At 41.5% G+C, this 14,254-nt stretch overlaps 2 long non-coding RNA genes across 2 annotated transcripts in view; one reads left to right on the plus strand and one right to left on the minus strand.

Annotated features, from left to right (window-relative positions):
• Nucleotides 1-14,254, minus strand: part of LOC308596337 — a 646,399-nt gene that overhangs the window by 357,500 nt on the left and 274,645 nt on the right. The gene's annotated exons all lie outside the window — the stretch shown is intronic.
• On the plus strand, nt 8,759-13,647 carry LOC308596040. The gene is made up of 3 exons (XR_014012279.1): nt 8,759-8,913; nt 11,647-11,997; nt 13,385-13,647. It is a non-coding gene; the product is annotated as an uncharacterized lncRNA (long non-coding RNA).

Here is a 14,254-nt window from a genome sequence, read left to right on the forward strand (position 1 = left end):
AGTTTAAATGTTGAAGTAAATGCTAACATAGGTAAACAATTATTCATTCTTGTCAAAAATTTTGTATACGAAGACTGGTGTGGCGATCACACACAGGGCCCCCAGACGTTTGACAGTCTATTGACCCTATGCCGCCACTGCGATTGCTTTTTCTGCTGCCACCACCCCATATTTCACAGGGACACACGGAGTCCAGTCCATTGTTAACATAAACAAATAATCAAGTTTATTTTTAAATGCAGGAACAAGCTTGTGGTTTCTGTTAATTTTACTTGGCAGTTTCTTATTCTTAGTTCCTAACAACTCTAAACTGATTATTCCCAACTATCTATCTGACTCCACCTCACAATTCCTCTCACTCTCTCACAATATAACTCTACCAACCCACTGCCTATTCCTCCCTCTTCCTTCTTCAACTCCCAAACCTCAACTCTCAACTCAACTCAACTCAACTCAACTCAACTCAACTCAACTCAACTCAACTCAACTGACTTTCAAAACCTCCCACTCTAACTTTTATTGCCCCCTTGCATTCTCACTGGCCAATCACATCACACCTATTTTAACCCTTTCCTTATGACCCATCCTAGGAGGCAAACGCCACAACTGGTTTGCCGCTCAGGGGATGCTTTTGAGTGTTTGGCTGTAGGACCAACTGCAAATGAGATCAGACATATTTGGGGAGTTGTTGTTTATCATTAGCAATGATGGCTATAAGCAAAGGTGGCTGGTGCTCATTGGGGATGATAGGATGGAAGGCAGAGAGACCAACAGTAAGTGAAGCCAATGGCAGGCACTGTGGAAAGCAATCTTGCTGAACTATAGATATCTTTGGTACAATCCATCAGGACCCTTCTGAAGTTATTACTTTCATCTAATTATTATTTGAACTTATAGTCAACCCTTCACCAAATGGCCCCAGGGTGGGTCGCAAGAATATAACAATTATAGTAAGTGCAGTGTGCAATTAAAACCATAGATTTAAATGAAGATTTAGCACCCAACTGCCTAAGGAAGGCTTTTATACCACTCCATTTTCAAATAAGGCAATGAGCTTATATAGCTGAGAAGTATATAAATATGTCAGTAGATCAATCCCTGGGTCCATTACATATTGTTTTGTCTACTTTATGTAGCCCCCAGAGCTCAATTTTGCAGTGGAATCCTCTAGATGGTTCCAGGAAGAATTAATTTTGACAGACAGACAGATACACATGCACAAATTTTGTCAGATTAAGATAAAAATGTGGAAGTCAGTGTCACTTTGTATACAGTAGTGGGTGGTGGGGAAAATCAGAGAGGCTCCTGTGATGCGCTGGAGATAATCTATATTAAGACTTAGTCAAGATTTCAGAGGATAGATTTATAAAGTCCTATAAAAGCTATTTTACTCTTTGTGATCCATTATCCCATGGATGGGAAACCTGTGGCCCTCCAGATGTTCTGGACTCCAACTCCCATCAGCCTTAGCTCTCATAACAAATGTCAGGGATGATGGGAGTCATAGTCCCACAATATCTCGAGAACCACAGGTTCACCACCCTATTTTCAGCAAATTAACTGAACAAAGTTTGCAGTACACTATTATAGTAGGATATCATTTTGACAGAAGTCTCTGATCTTTTGGAAAGACCTCTACAGTCTTCTTACATTAACTGAAAGGCAATGAATAGCAGGGGACTGACAGAATATATATATATCTATATATATACATATATATATATAGATATTGTGAAGAAATACATTTCTCATTTCTTGTCTACTGCTATCACTGTTGTCTTTCCCAACTTCAAGAGTAGCCATCCTTGGACAACGGCCTTTCACTAGGGTTGGGTTCTGTAATGCAACAATGGTGTGCTTAATAACCATCAAGTTACTAAACCCAATGAATGTGGCATCTATAGAGTATTGCAGATTTCCTTGAAATCTTGACCATCGTCATTCCTCACAAAAACACAGCATGGAAAAACATGGAAGCTGAATCGCAGTGGTAGTATTTGTAACATATGGGAAGGGTAAGCAATCTCTTCACCCACTGGCAAGATCAGACAGCTGCAAATTGTTCGCAAAGCCCCATTTTCTCTGTTCGGCACTGTATCACTCAGTGGCAGACTGTATGCAAAAGGTTCCAGGCTCAGTCTTGGTTCTCCAGTTAAATAATCTCAAGCTGTAGGGCTGAGAATAATCGCTCCTTAGGATCTGGTGAGCCATTGGACATGTGACCTGAGCCAATATGATGCAGGTTTTGCACATCAATAGTAATCTAAGGCACATGTATTTGACTTGCACTATATTGTATAACTCCACAACAGGCAGCCAATTGTTTACAGATGTTCATAGAGGAAGTTCACATACAATGTTTTCCATGGAATAATTGCAAATATTAAATTATATACCGAACATGTGACTCCTATCAGCAGACTGAGTGCCTGTCTGTGCCTCTGTGCAGCATCTGAAGTCATTCTCAGTTACCAAGGCATGTTTTTGTCTCTTAATCACAAAAGGCAATTGACTAACAGTGGCACTCTGTTGTGTTACCAGCATGCAGAGGGCACATTATTTCCAGCTTGGCTCCTTTTTCTCGGTGATTGTCTTACTGTATAAGAGACAATGGTGACAGATCGTAACAGTAATAGTTTGGCATATTTAGGTTATCAAGAAATAGCTGCAGTTATCTCATGAATGACGTAATTTATGGAGACTCTGAGAATCAAGTTGGGTGGGATGACATTCCTATCATGTCTACTATCATATATCATCACCCTTAGTGTAAGCATTTTCTAAATTTCTATCACCCTTCACCTCCCACATGTTATACCGCTGGGCATTCTTCCACATCTATTAAAAGCTTAACTGCCAGAGATTTCATACATTTCAGATTATTTTAATCAAATACCCATATGGCCTCTAACTTCATACTTGAGATTAAATATATCAAATAGATGAGCAGATAGCTGTATGGATTCTTGATGTCATTACTGGAATTAATGAGATTTTGGAAATATCCTCCATGAGAGCAGAGAAAGAACTGTTTGGCTTAAAAGATAATATGTTCACAGCAGTTGATATGTAAGCACAAAAAAAGATAAATAAGTAGATATGCATGAAAAGGTAGAGTTATTTAAGCATGTGGATCTAAGCACAAGTCAGTTGGAGTTGAATTGTTGGATGGACGTGCTGACAGGAATCTGACAGGAAGGTCAGAATAATTATATATTGCTTCAGTTTGTAAGACTACCCTTCATCAGGCCAATTTGCTTCGAAGGCAGTTTCCAACAATGCACAAAATACCATAATACATAAAATATAGCAATTATTAAAACAGCCCAATTAATAAACAAGGAAGCAATGTGTCTCCGTTGACCACCAATATGCATGAGTTGTGCCCTCTTGACTCAGGTGACATTTCCTAAGCAACTAGTGATGGATAACTGGGTGTTGTCAAGAAATCCGAAGAAATTTGGAGTTGGAATTATTTGAGTTTTTGTTTTCTTGTTGCTTATGTTTTATAGGATTTATAAGCTACCCCATCACTTCTCAACCTTTTGGCTAAGATCAAGTGTAGTATGTCTTCTGTTGAGGACTATATATTAAATGGATTTTTTGGAGCTGGGAGATGGAATAGGGGCTTGCTCCATCCATTCCATGCATCACCCTGGTACTGCAATGCCTCCAGGAATGGTGTGTGTGCACACACACAGATAGAGATTTATAAGCTCTCTTTGGGGCTAATTATCCTTACAATATTGAAAGTTAGAAAAAGAACAAGGAACAGCAAAGTTTATTAAAAACCATTGTACAAAATTAAAAAAAAATAGATAAATAAAACTTGATAGTTTTTTTTTTAAAAAAAACTAAACAAACCAGTGTAAAACCACATAGAAGAACTACATCTTAAAGTTATTATAGCCAATTGAAATATTATGGCATCTTGGCATATTTTACAGAAAAGCCATCTGGAATAGGTAAGTCATTAGTGCCCACGTAACAGCCTGCAAAGAAGGCACCACTTGCACACATAGTAATGGGACCATTGTTGAAAGTCCCTCCCTCCCTCCCTCCCTCCCATGCCCACCAATCTACTTGTCAATCAGACTGGCAGGTATACATGGACAGCTGATTTTACAGCGCAGGAAGGCTGGTACAGGGGAAGGTAGGCATTCAACTAGCCAGTGAGGAAATGTTATCAGTTCCTAGGGATTCATTTAATTTATAGTCCCAGAGTGAATAGCTATGTACTAAGTTAACTCTGAAACCGACCTCATTCGCTGATCAAGATGCTTCAGAAATTGTTGTTGTTGAAGTGAATTGGTAAATCTTCATTTACTACCCCAGATCAGGACTAGGTCTCTTGTCTACAAAGTTTATTGCTATACTGGGATTAATGAGAATGGAACTGCCTTTTGTAAAGTCTCCAGTTATCATCATACATCATTCTCTATTAATTATGACAACCTTGCAGTTGTAAGGATTTTCTGTACCTTCTTCCTGCTGTGCTTATTCGACAATGCAATACTAATGAAATCCTTTTCCCTGTTATGAATCATTAGATACAAGAAACTGACTGTGTAAAACTCTATCACAGTATTTACATCCCGTTCCTGCTGCTTACGCTTTTATTCCCTTCCTTCCCCAGCCCCCATTTTTTGGGAGGATGCTGCTACTTCTCAGATGACATCACAGTTCAGCTAGGGTTGCTATTCTAAAAGCAATTTATTGCAGATGCATACTCTGAGAGTGAAGCAAGCCGTGATTTAATTTTTTTAGAAGTCTGTATTTCCATGTTAAGAAAATCTTCGAGGAAAGTTCCCAGTTTTGTTTGATGCTGTAGCTGAGCTTCTCTCTTTGGCAGCTTCTAATTATTGTGGTTATTAATATTCTGCTTTCAGAAGCAATGGGGTGAATAAAAAAACGGATTCTTCTTGAAATAAAAATTGTCCAGACCAAAAATAAGGTTCCAACGATTTACTAACAGAACTTGTTGCAAAACAAACTTACAACAATAATGCTACATCCAAATAGTTACATAAAATACTGTGTGTTTGTCCAAGCACAGGTTCAGCATCTTTAAAAAATGAAATTACTTCAAAGAGAACTGAAATCAAAACTCTTTCTCTCCACACAGACACCATTACCTTCCTGAGGCTGTGTTCTTTCCAGGAGAGAGATCATTAGCGCACTTTCTCTCAAGTGGCTTGAGAACAAAGACTAGCTCACACAAAATGGTGCTTTGCAACTGAATATCTTACTCATGTTATCTAAGGTTACTGTAAATACCACATGAGAGCTAGCAGAGGCACATTCTTAGTTAATTTTCAACCTGTCAGGCACTCAGAGAGCCTCACTTAGCTTCAGTGGGATTTTCCATGTTCCCTTTAGCAATACACATGCAGAGCCATTTTCCATTCCCACGTACAATTAAACCATTATATTTAACACTCATTGGCAGTTTCTTGCAATTCACCGGTAATTTCTACAGTAAAATCGCTGGAAAGCATATTTTAGTGTGAATATCAGTGCAACTTATGTTTCTGAGCTCGTCTTTTGAGAAATGGGTTTGAGGGGTTGAGAGACGTTGCCTTATTATGAGCTGCTGTATGCTCCATGGTGCACACATCTATTTCCTACTGAGATTTTGAAAACATTGCCACTCATTGCATACAGTGAATTTAAATACCCAATCATTATTTTTTCACATGTTAGTGCCTGTACTTGTGTGCATGATCTTTTTATGATTACAAAACATTCATTTTTAAATGAACTTAGAAGATTTATTCCTCGCATCAATTTTATTACCTTGCAAACATCTTGAATCCATCATCTTTAATTGTTGCTTTTATTATTTAGTATAGATATTTATTGCCTTCTCTATATTTTTGCAATTTGTTGATTTTATAGCCTAACACTTAGTATTGTTACTGGATGACATTAAAATCTCCAGCTAATATATTTAAATAAATGAGGGAGGAGGAGATTTGTGGCACCCACTGCATTTGAATTATACTTCCTAACCAAGATTTGAATCATAGGCGTTCTCCTCTGGGATTTTTCTTTCTTCTTTCTTTTTTTACATAATCATTGAATATAATTTTATGCAGTATACTCATTTCTTTCCATGTCTCAGCTAGTTTCTGCTGAAATAGTAATACATTTCTATCCTTATCCTGAAATTTTCTATCTTAAATGGTGACAGACCTTTTGCGACTGTGATATAATCAAATCCAGCTCAGATCAAGGTCATAACAATGAGACGGCTAATGAAGGGCTGTGATAATCTCTTTTTTCCATGCTACATCCCACATTGTGTTCATTAATTTTAGTCAAAGGCCTGATAATTCCACTTAATACTCTGGAACAGGGTGTTCTTCAAGACAGAATTGTGAATCTGGAGTTGAGATTAATAGCAAAGGTGTTGCCGTGATCTTTCCCTGTGCTCTGGCTAACTGGTATTCATTTAAATCAAGCATCTTGTGAAATCGTCTCCATTTAAGATCTGCTATACTGTTGCATCTCGTGGTCATCAGATTTCATGCTGACTTGTATTTGCATTTTTCCATGACATCCATTGTTCACCGGAGTATGATTATTTATCAGATGGAAGCAACTCGGTTCAATACGGCATTCTATTTCTTCATACATACACAATCCACAGACAGAAAGAAACACACTGTCGTTCACATCTCAGCTTGTGGACCAGGAGCTACATACTGGTGGTCACCTGTTTTTCCAGGGCCTGATTTCCCATATTCTCCCCCAGCCTTGCAGTATACACATTGTTATGAGACTGGATTGATATGTAGTTCTGAGAAGCATGCCAGAGCCGTATATTTCAAATGCTGATGAACTGGGGGAAGGTGAGGAAACTGTGATGGTTTCTTTTTTGCTGCCTCCAACAAATGATCTGTACAGTGGTGCCATGCAAGACAAAAAGAATCCGTTCTGTGATTCTCTTCGTCTAGCGATTTTTTCGTCTTGCGAAGCAAGCCCATTGAAGGATTAGCGGATTAGCGCTATTAGCGGCTTTTAGCGGCTTTTAGCGGCTTATTGGCTTATCGGATCAGCTGATAAGTGGCTTAGCAGCTTAGAAAAAGGGGGGGAACCCGCAGGAACTCGCAAGACATTGTCGTCTTGCGAAGCAAGCCCATAGGAGATTCGTTTTGCGAAGCACCTCCAAAACGGAAAACTCTTTCGTCTAGCGAGTTTTCCGTCTTGCAAGGCATTCGTCTTGCGGGGCACCACTGTATTATCAGGACTGACTGCACTGAGCATCAGTTGAGTGACTACATCAAACAGATCTTCACACACTAATCAAGAGAAATTTAAGCTGTGGTCTAAACCACTGAGCCTAGGGCTTGCCAATTGGAAGGTTGGCGGTTCAAATCCCGGCGATGGGGTGAGCTCCTTCCTGAGGCTGGAATGCTGGAATGTGTGCAGAGGAGGGCAACCAAGATGATCAAGGGTCTGGAAACCAAGCCTTATGAGGAACAGTTGAAGGAACTGGGTATGTTTAGCCTGGAAAAGAGAGAGGACTGAGAGGAGATATGATAGCTACCTTCAAATATCTCAAGGACTGTCACATACAGGGAAGAGGGAGCAAGCTTGTTTTCTCCTGCTCTGGAAGGTAAGTCCTGAACAAATGCATTCAAGCTACAAGAAAGAAGATTCCAACTAACCATCAGGAAGAACTTTCTGGTGGTAAGTGCTGTTAGTGGAATGGACTCCCTCAGGAGGTGGTGGACTCTCCTTCCTTGGAGGTTTTTAAGCAGAGGTTGGATGGCCATCTGTCACAGATGCTTTAGCTGAGATTCCAACTTTGCAGAGGGGTGGACTACATTACCCTTGGGGTCCCTTCCAACTTTCTAATTCTATGATTTTATGATTCCATGATCACCAGTGCATCATAAAAAGGTTGTCGGAAGGACCCTTTGTGTCTGTATGTGTTAAGGGTGTGTATGTGTGTGTTTATGTTAAGGGTGTGCAATTGTGTGCATGCCTGGTCTCTCCCACTTTAGGGTCAGTTTTCCATTGGGGTAATGCACCCCCTGCTATAACCCCTCATAGACCCACTAACCTGGGAGTAATCCGCATTACAAATAATGGGACTTACGTCTGAGTACACAATGTGTAGTACTGCAATCCTCCTGTTTGCCAAACTTACTTTTGAAACTGATGGGCACTACATACATCTGACAGACACCAGAGGACTCAAAGAACAGTCCTCTCATGCTTTCAGCTTTCTTGGTTTGTTTTAAATGTGAGAATCAGTTTAACGTGAGCAATGGGATATATCATTTGGGAAAGAATGAGAGGGATTAGTTAGGGAGCTATTTTTATTTATTAACCTGATTCAAAAAGCCTTTTTATGTGCTCTCCATTCCTTATTGACTTTCTGCACAAAGCATAAAACTTAAAGTCTTATTTTAAATGGCCTATCACATCTATATCATTTAGAACCTACCTTGTAGATCTTTTAGCCTCTCTGCTCTTTTTTATGCTGAGTCTGCTGTCCTTTGGCTTTTAATAATTCTCATTTTTATTGCTATTGTTGTTTTAAATTGTTTGAGCTGCTCTGGGAGTCTTTGGCCTGAATATTGGGTTATTCAGTCCTTCTAATAAATAACTAACGGGCTACATCAATTTTCTTTTTCAAAGAAAGCAAAATATTGTTTTCCATTTGATCAAGCACATAGAATACTTCCATCCCAAACACTACAGATATGCAAAGCAGGTGGAAGAAACAGGAAGATGTGATTGGTGGAGATACTGCTGATGTCACAAAGCACCCCAGTTCTGACTGAGCAACCCAGTATATTGACACAACTCATGCTCTAGATAATGTTGTCACCCCATGGCCAAAGCTGAGAGGAAGTGGAGGTTCTGCAGTCACCACAAAATGTGAATCCCACATCAGAGGTAACGTTATGTGTCATTTGATGGTGCATGATCAATCTATTTAAAGTTTGTAATAGCTGTCGGGGGGAGGGGGGTCTAGGCAGATGATCAGCATAGGGTCTGCAGCGTGCAAGGAGAGACCTTAACCCCTGATGAAATAATAATAATAATAATAATAATAATAATAATAATAATAATAATAATAATAATAATATAATGCATATATTACCTTTTCCTTCCCCCTCCTCATTTATTTCCCACAACAACCCCATGAAGTAGGCTGAGAGTCAGTAACTGACCCACAATCACCCAGTAAGCTTCACAGCTGAGGGGGGATTTGAACCCGGGTCTGCCAGGTCCTAGTCCAACACTCTAACCACTACACCACACTCGCTCCCAAGTTGTTGACATGGGAAGAAGCTGCTCTTGGTGGAGTGGATATATTGTACATTCACAAAGTGGTAATGGGACAGTGTGTGAGCTTTTCATTATGATATCTGTGTTTCGAATATTCAAAGTGTTTCACATACTTTGCATTGTAATTCAGAAAGGCCCTTGCCTCATTGGTAGCATTTCTGGTTAGGATTCAGAAAGTCTCGGGTTTCTTATCTCGCATTTCCAGGCTAGGCTGGGAAAGACTCCACTCTGAAACCCTGCAGCAAGGGTAGCCCATATGATGCTCTTCTGATATTGCCAGACTACAGCTCCCATCACCCCACACCATTGCCATGCTTGCTGGAGCTCATGGGAGTTGGAGTCCAATGGCATCCGAAAGTCACCACCGCATTGACTACTTCTACCCTGGAGCCTTGCTGTCAGTCAGTGTGCAGACCAAACTGAGTCAGGTGGGCCAATGGTCTGATCTGTTATATGGTAGCATCTTAGGTTCCTAACTTGTAATCATCACAGCAGCCTCGTAAAGTTTCCGCCACAAAGGAAACTTAAGGCCTAGATTTTTTAAAAAAAACGCAACACCACCACAAAACCTTAAAAGTCTTACAGGTTTGTTTTTCTCCTGAAATGAATAATCCTGAGTGAAAAACAAGATGTCAGTTCAGGCAGAGCTGTCTTCCCAGACTGTCTTCTTTTTAAGACGAATAAAATAATGGTGTTCAGCCAGAGCTTGAGGGGATACACTTTATTCGGAAAGGGCTCTAAGGTGGTTTTTCTCTAATTGTCTGCCTCTCTCTCTCTAAAAACAACATCTATCAACATTCACTCTATTCTAGGTTCTGGTGTTAAGCACTTCAGGCAGGGAATTGTTTTAGAGGTTTTCAGAAAGTACTAGCAGCAATGCATATTTTTATTTTTATTTTTTTAAAGCATTCCGACCATGATCTTCAGCTGGAAAGGCTCCCAGAGCACCAGATGAATTAAAGAAAGACCATCCCTGACCTCAGACAGCCCCTGAACTATAATGTAGAAGACACAACACAAAAAGAAAGAAAAGCTCTCAAATTACCAATATACAGTTTTATACATTGACCAGTAACAAAGGGCTATGGCTCAGTGTTAGAGCATCTGCTCTGCATGCAGAAATTTTGGTAACCAGCACATCCAGGTAGCGTTGAAATTGCCCCCTGCCCGAAACTCTGGAGAGCTACTGCCAGTCAGTGTAGACAGTTCTGAGTTGCATGGACCAAGGGTCTGTCTCAATATAACGCAGCTTCCTATGTTACTCATGAAAACAGATCAGGGAGAGGAGGAGCCAAATAAATAGAGATGGTGTCTCAGGCAAGCTCTACAGCCCTATCTCTTCCCTCTGCTGCAGCCAGATGGAATGTTGAAGAAGGAGCCACATGGAAGGGATCTCTTTGCAGAACCAATGGTGGATCCCTCCTTCCCATCTGTATTTCAGCCTGATGGAATAGCTGGTGCTGGGTGACAGCCTGTGTGTGTGTGCTGGGTTGCTCAACGGCACAGAAACTGTTACCTTTCCAAGGTTTACTATTTTATTATGATTTTATATATGTTGGAAGCCACCCAGAGTGGCAGGGGCAACCCAGCCAGATGGGCAGGGTACAAATTTATTACAGTCGTAACTTGGAAGTCGAATGGAATCCATTCCGGAAGTCCGTTAAACTTCCAAAACGTTCAAAAATCAAAGCACGGCTTCTGATTGGCTGCAGGAAGCTCCTGCAGCCAATCGGAAGCCGCGGAAGCTCCGTCAGATGCTCAGCTTCCAAAAGAACATTAAAAAACCAGAACAGTCACTTTTGGGTTTTGATTATTTGGGAGCCAAAATGTTGGAGAACTATTCTGTTCGACTTCCAAGGTACAACTGCATTATTATTATTATTATTATTATTATTATTATTATTATTATTATTATTATTAAACTGCTTGCTGCAAGGCTTGTTGAACTACAAAATACAAAAACAGCATAACAGATGTTGCCCATGTATTATGGTTGCCATACCTCCTTAAAGCACATACCTCCTTAAAAACATCTGTTTTTAAATACATGTTTTTTTAAAAGGATATAAAAGTCTTGTGGAAACCAGTCTGAGTTCTCTGCATAAGCATATGAAAATCCATCATGTTCAGCAAAATGCCTTGGTGTTTCTTAATGTAAGCAAGTAAAAAAACCAAACAAACCAGACCATAAATACTGTACCATACAAAAATGCCCAGCTAACAGCACATCAGGTAGATTCTTCAACACCAGAATTAAATTGGGTAAATTCCTTACTACCATGTTCATCCTGCTTCCATGTGGCTTCCACTGCTTTTAACACTTTTGCTTACTTGAAGGAATATACAGGATGATCCACAGATAAGGAATCTACAGTCGGCAAATGGAAGAGGGTGACGGCGCTAGAAACTCAGTTGAGCAGCCCCAAACTATCCAGAATGTACACATAGTAACAACACAGGAAGGGCAGTCTACTCATCCTTCTGGCAGCCGGAGAACTGCTGCCGAACACCCGGCCGTGGATTCCCCATTGCTACCCCAGGTTCCTGTAGGCGAGAATCTTACGGGGGAGAGAGCGCAATGCTCTGCGAGAGGAGAACCAGCTATACATCTTCCCCCACCCATTCAGGATTCGACGCTGGCAACATGTCAGCACATTGTTGGTCTCCTTGGACAAATCACTGACCAGCGTGAGTACGAGGTGCTTTGATTAGGTACAACAGCATTTCATTTGCTTGCCTCCTCCAAATCCAATGGGGCTTTTGGTCTGGTTTCAATTGGAGACACATCTCACATAGCCCTGGAAAAGTTCTAGAACATTCTACCAGTTTCCATTGGTGCTCCTTAAGAGGTTCCTCTGGATTTCACAAAGTGCATCAGGGTCTTAAATAACAACAACAACAACAACAATAATTTATTATACTCCGCCCATCTGGCTGAGTTTCTGGGTGGCTTCCAACAAAATATTAAAATACAATAGTCCTTCAGATACTAAAAGCTTCCCTAAACAGGGCTTCCCTAAACAGGGCTGCCTTCAGATGTCTTCTGAAAGTTTGGTAGTTGTTGTTGTTTTCTTTGACATCTGGTGGGAGGGTATTACACAGGATGGGTGCCACTACTGAGAAGGCCCTTTGCCTGGTTCGCTGTAACTTCGCTTCTCTCAGTGAGGGAACTGCCAGAAGGCCCTCGGTGTTAGACCTCAGTGTCCAGGCAGAACGATGGGGGTGGAGACGCTTATTTAGGTATAATGGACAGAGGCCGTTTAGGGCTTTAAACGTCAGCACCAACACTTTGAATTGTGCTCAGAAACGTACTGGGAGCCAATGTAGGTCTTTCAAGACCGGTGTTATGTCATCTCAGCAACCGCTCCCAGTCACCAGTCTAGCTGCCGCATTCTGGATTGGTTGTAGTTTCCGGGTCACCTTCAAAGGTAGCTCCACGTAGAGTGCATTGCAGTAGTCCAAGCGGAAGATAACCAGAGCATGCACCACTCTGGCGAGGCAGTCCGCAGGCAGATAGGGTCTCCAGCCTGCTTATCAGATGGAGCTGGTAAACAGCTGTGCTGGACACAGATTTGACCTGTGCCTCCATGGACAGCTGTGAGTCCAAAATGACTCCCAGGCTGCACACCTGGTCCTTCAGGGGCACAGTTACCCCATTCAGGACCAGGGAGTCCTCCACACCTGCCTGCCTCCTGTCTTGTCAGTTTTTCTGTAGTAAGTTGCTGACAGGTTGGTTATATACTTCTTTCTTGTCAGGATTCAGCCTCAATCTGTTAGCCTGTTAGACTATTAATATAGTCATTCTCACACATGGTCATGTGAAACACAAAAAGGGGTTACATATGTAATACGAAGAGGCCTGTGTTATCTGGTGGGGCAGCTAACCTTCATGCCTTACTGTGGTGGTAGGGGTCCTAACTAGAGGATCTCCTTCATACCTTGCTGTGGGGGGGGATGAGTTTAAGGAGTATGGTGCACCATTTCTGCTTCTACTGGGCTTGGCTATTTGATGGAATCACAGTCTTATTTGCTGAGGGAATATAACTGACTGTGCAACGCCCTTTCTTCTTGGCAGAGGACGGCATCATGAGAGAACTGCGGGTCATGCGCAGAGAGATGCGGCTTTTGAAAGGTGAACAGCGCCGGACCACTGCCAGAGTAGTCTCTGTGGCACATGCCTTTGAAGCATTCAAGGAACAGTTTCAGTGGCAACAGGGTTGAAGTGACATGATTCCTTCCTATGCATGCACCTTCAGCCAACCATTCAGAACTTTTGGGTACTTCCCTTTCTCCGTGGATGTTGTTCAGCCATGTTTATTAAAATCTTCACCATACAAACTACTGCCCACTTGACTGGTGATCAAAAGTCAGAAGGGTGTGCTTGATGACTGGCTGTCTATGAGTCTAAAAGTCACCCTACTAGAGGTTGGGGGAAGAGTGTATACTTTAGAGTAAGATGCTCTTGGAGTGTCGAACAGATGATTGAACGGGTGGGGGTTGGGTGGGAAACGTGCATCTTCCAGTCTACAGTAAATCTCTACTGCTTTCCTACCACTGGATCTACTCAGAAGTAAGCTCCATTACTTCCAGGGGGGGGGATCTGTTTGCAATCCTGTTGGCTCAGAAAATGGTGGGAACTTTGTTCTATAATTTCCCCATGGTTTTCATGGATGACACCATGTGAAAAACCTTGAGACAGTATTCTAGCATACAGTTATTTAGGGAGGGGTAGTACTTCTGGTGGAGGACACATTGTGCTCCTTCTGGGGTAGTTGGTCCACCTTTGGTCCCCACCCGGCACTCAGCTCTCACCTGTGGCTCCTAGAAGCTGCCAGCATATGGCAGTGGCCACATCCCGGGAACAGCTTTGATTGGCTGACTAAACCAGGTGAGGGTAGCCGATGGATCTCAAACCCTTGGTGAGTTGGGGACTTCCCCAGCATGT

Source organism: Podarcis bocagei (genome assembly GCF_964188305.1).
Source record: "Podarcis bocagei genome assembly, chromosome: 1".
Lineage (NCBI taxonomy): Eukaryota > Metazoa > Chordata > Lepidosauria > Squamata > Lacertidae > Podarcis > Podarcis bocagei.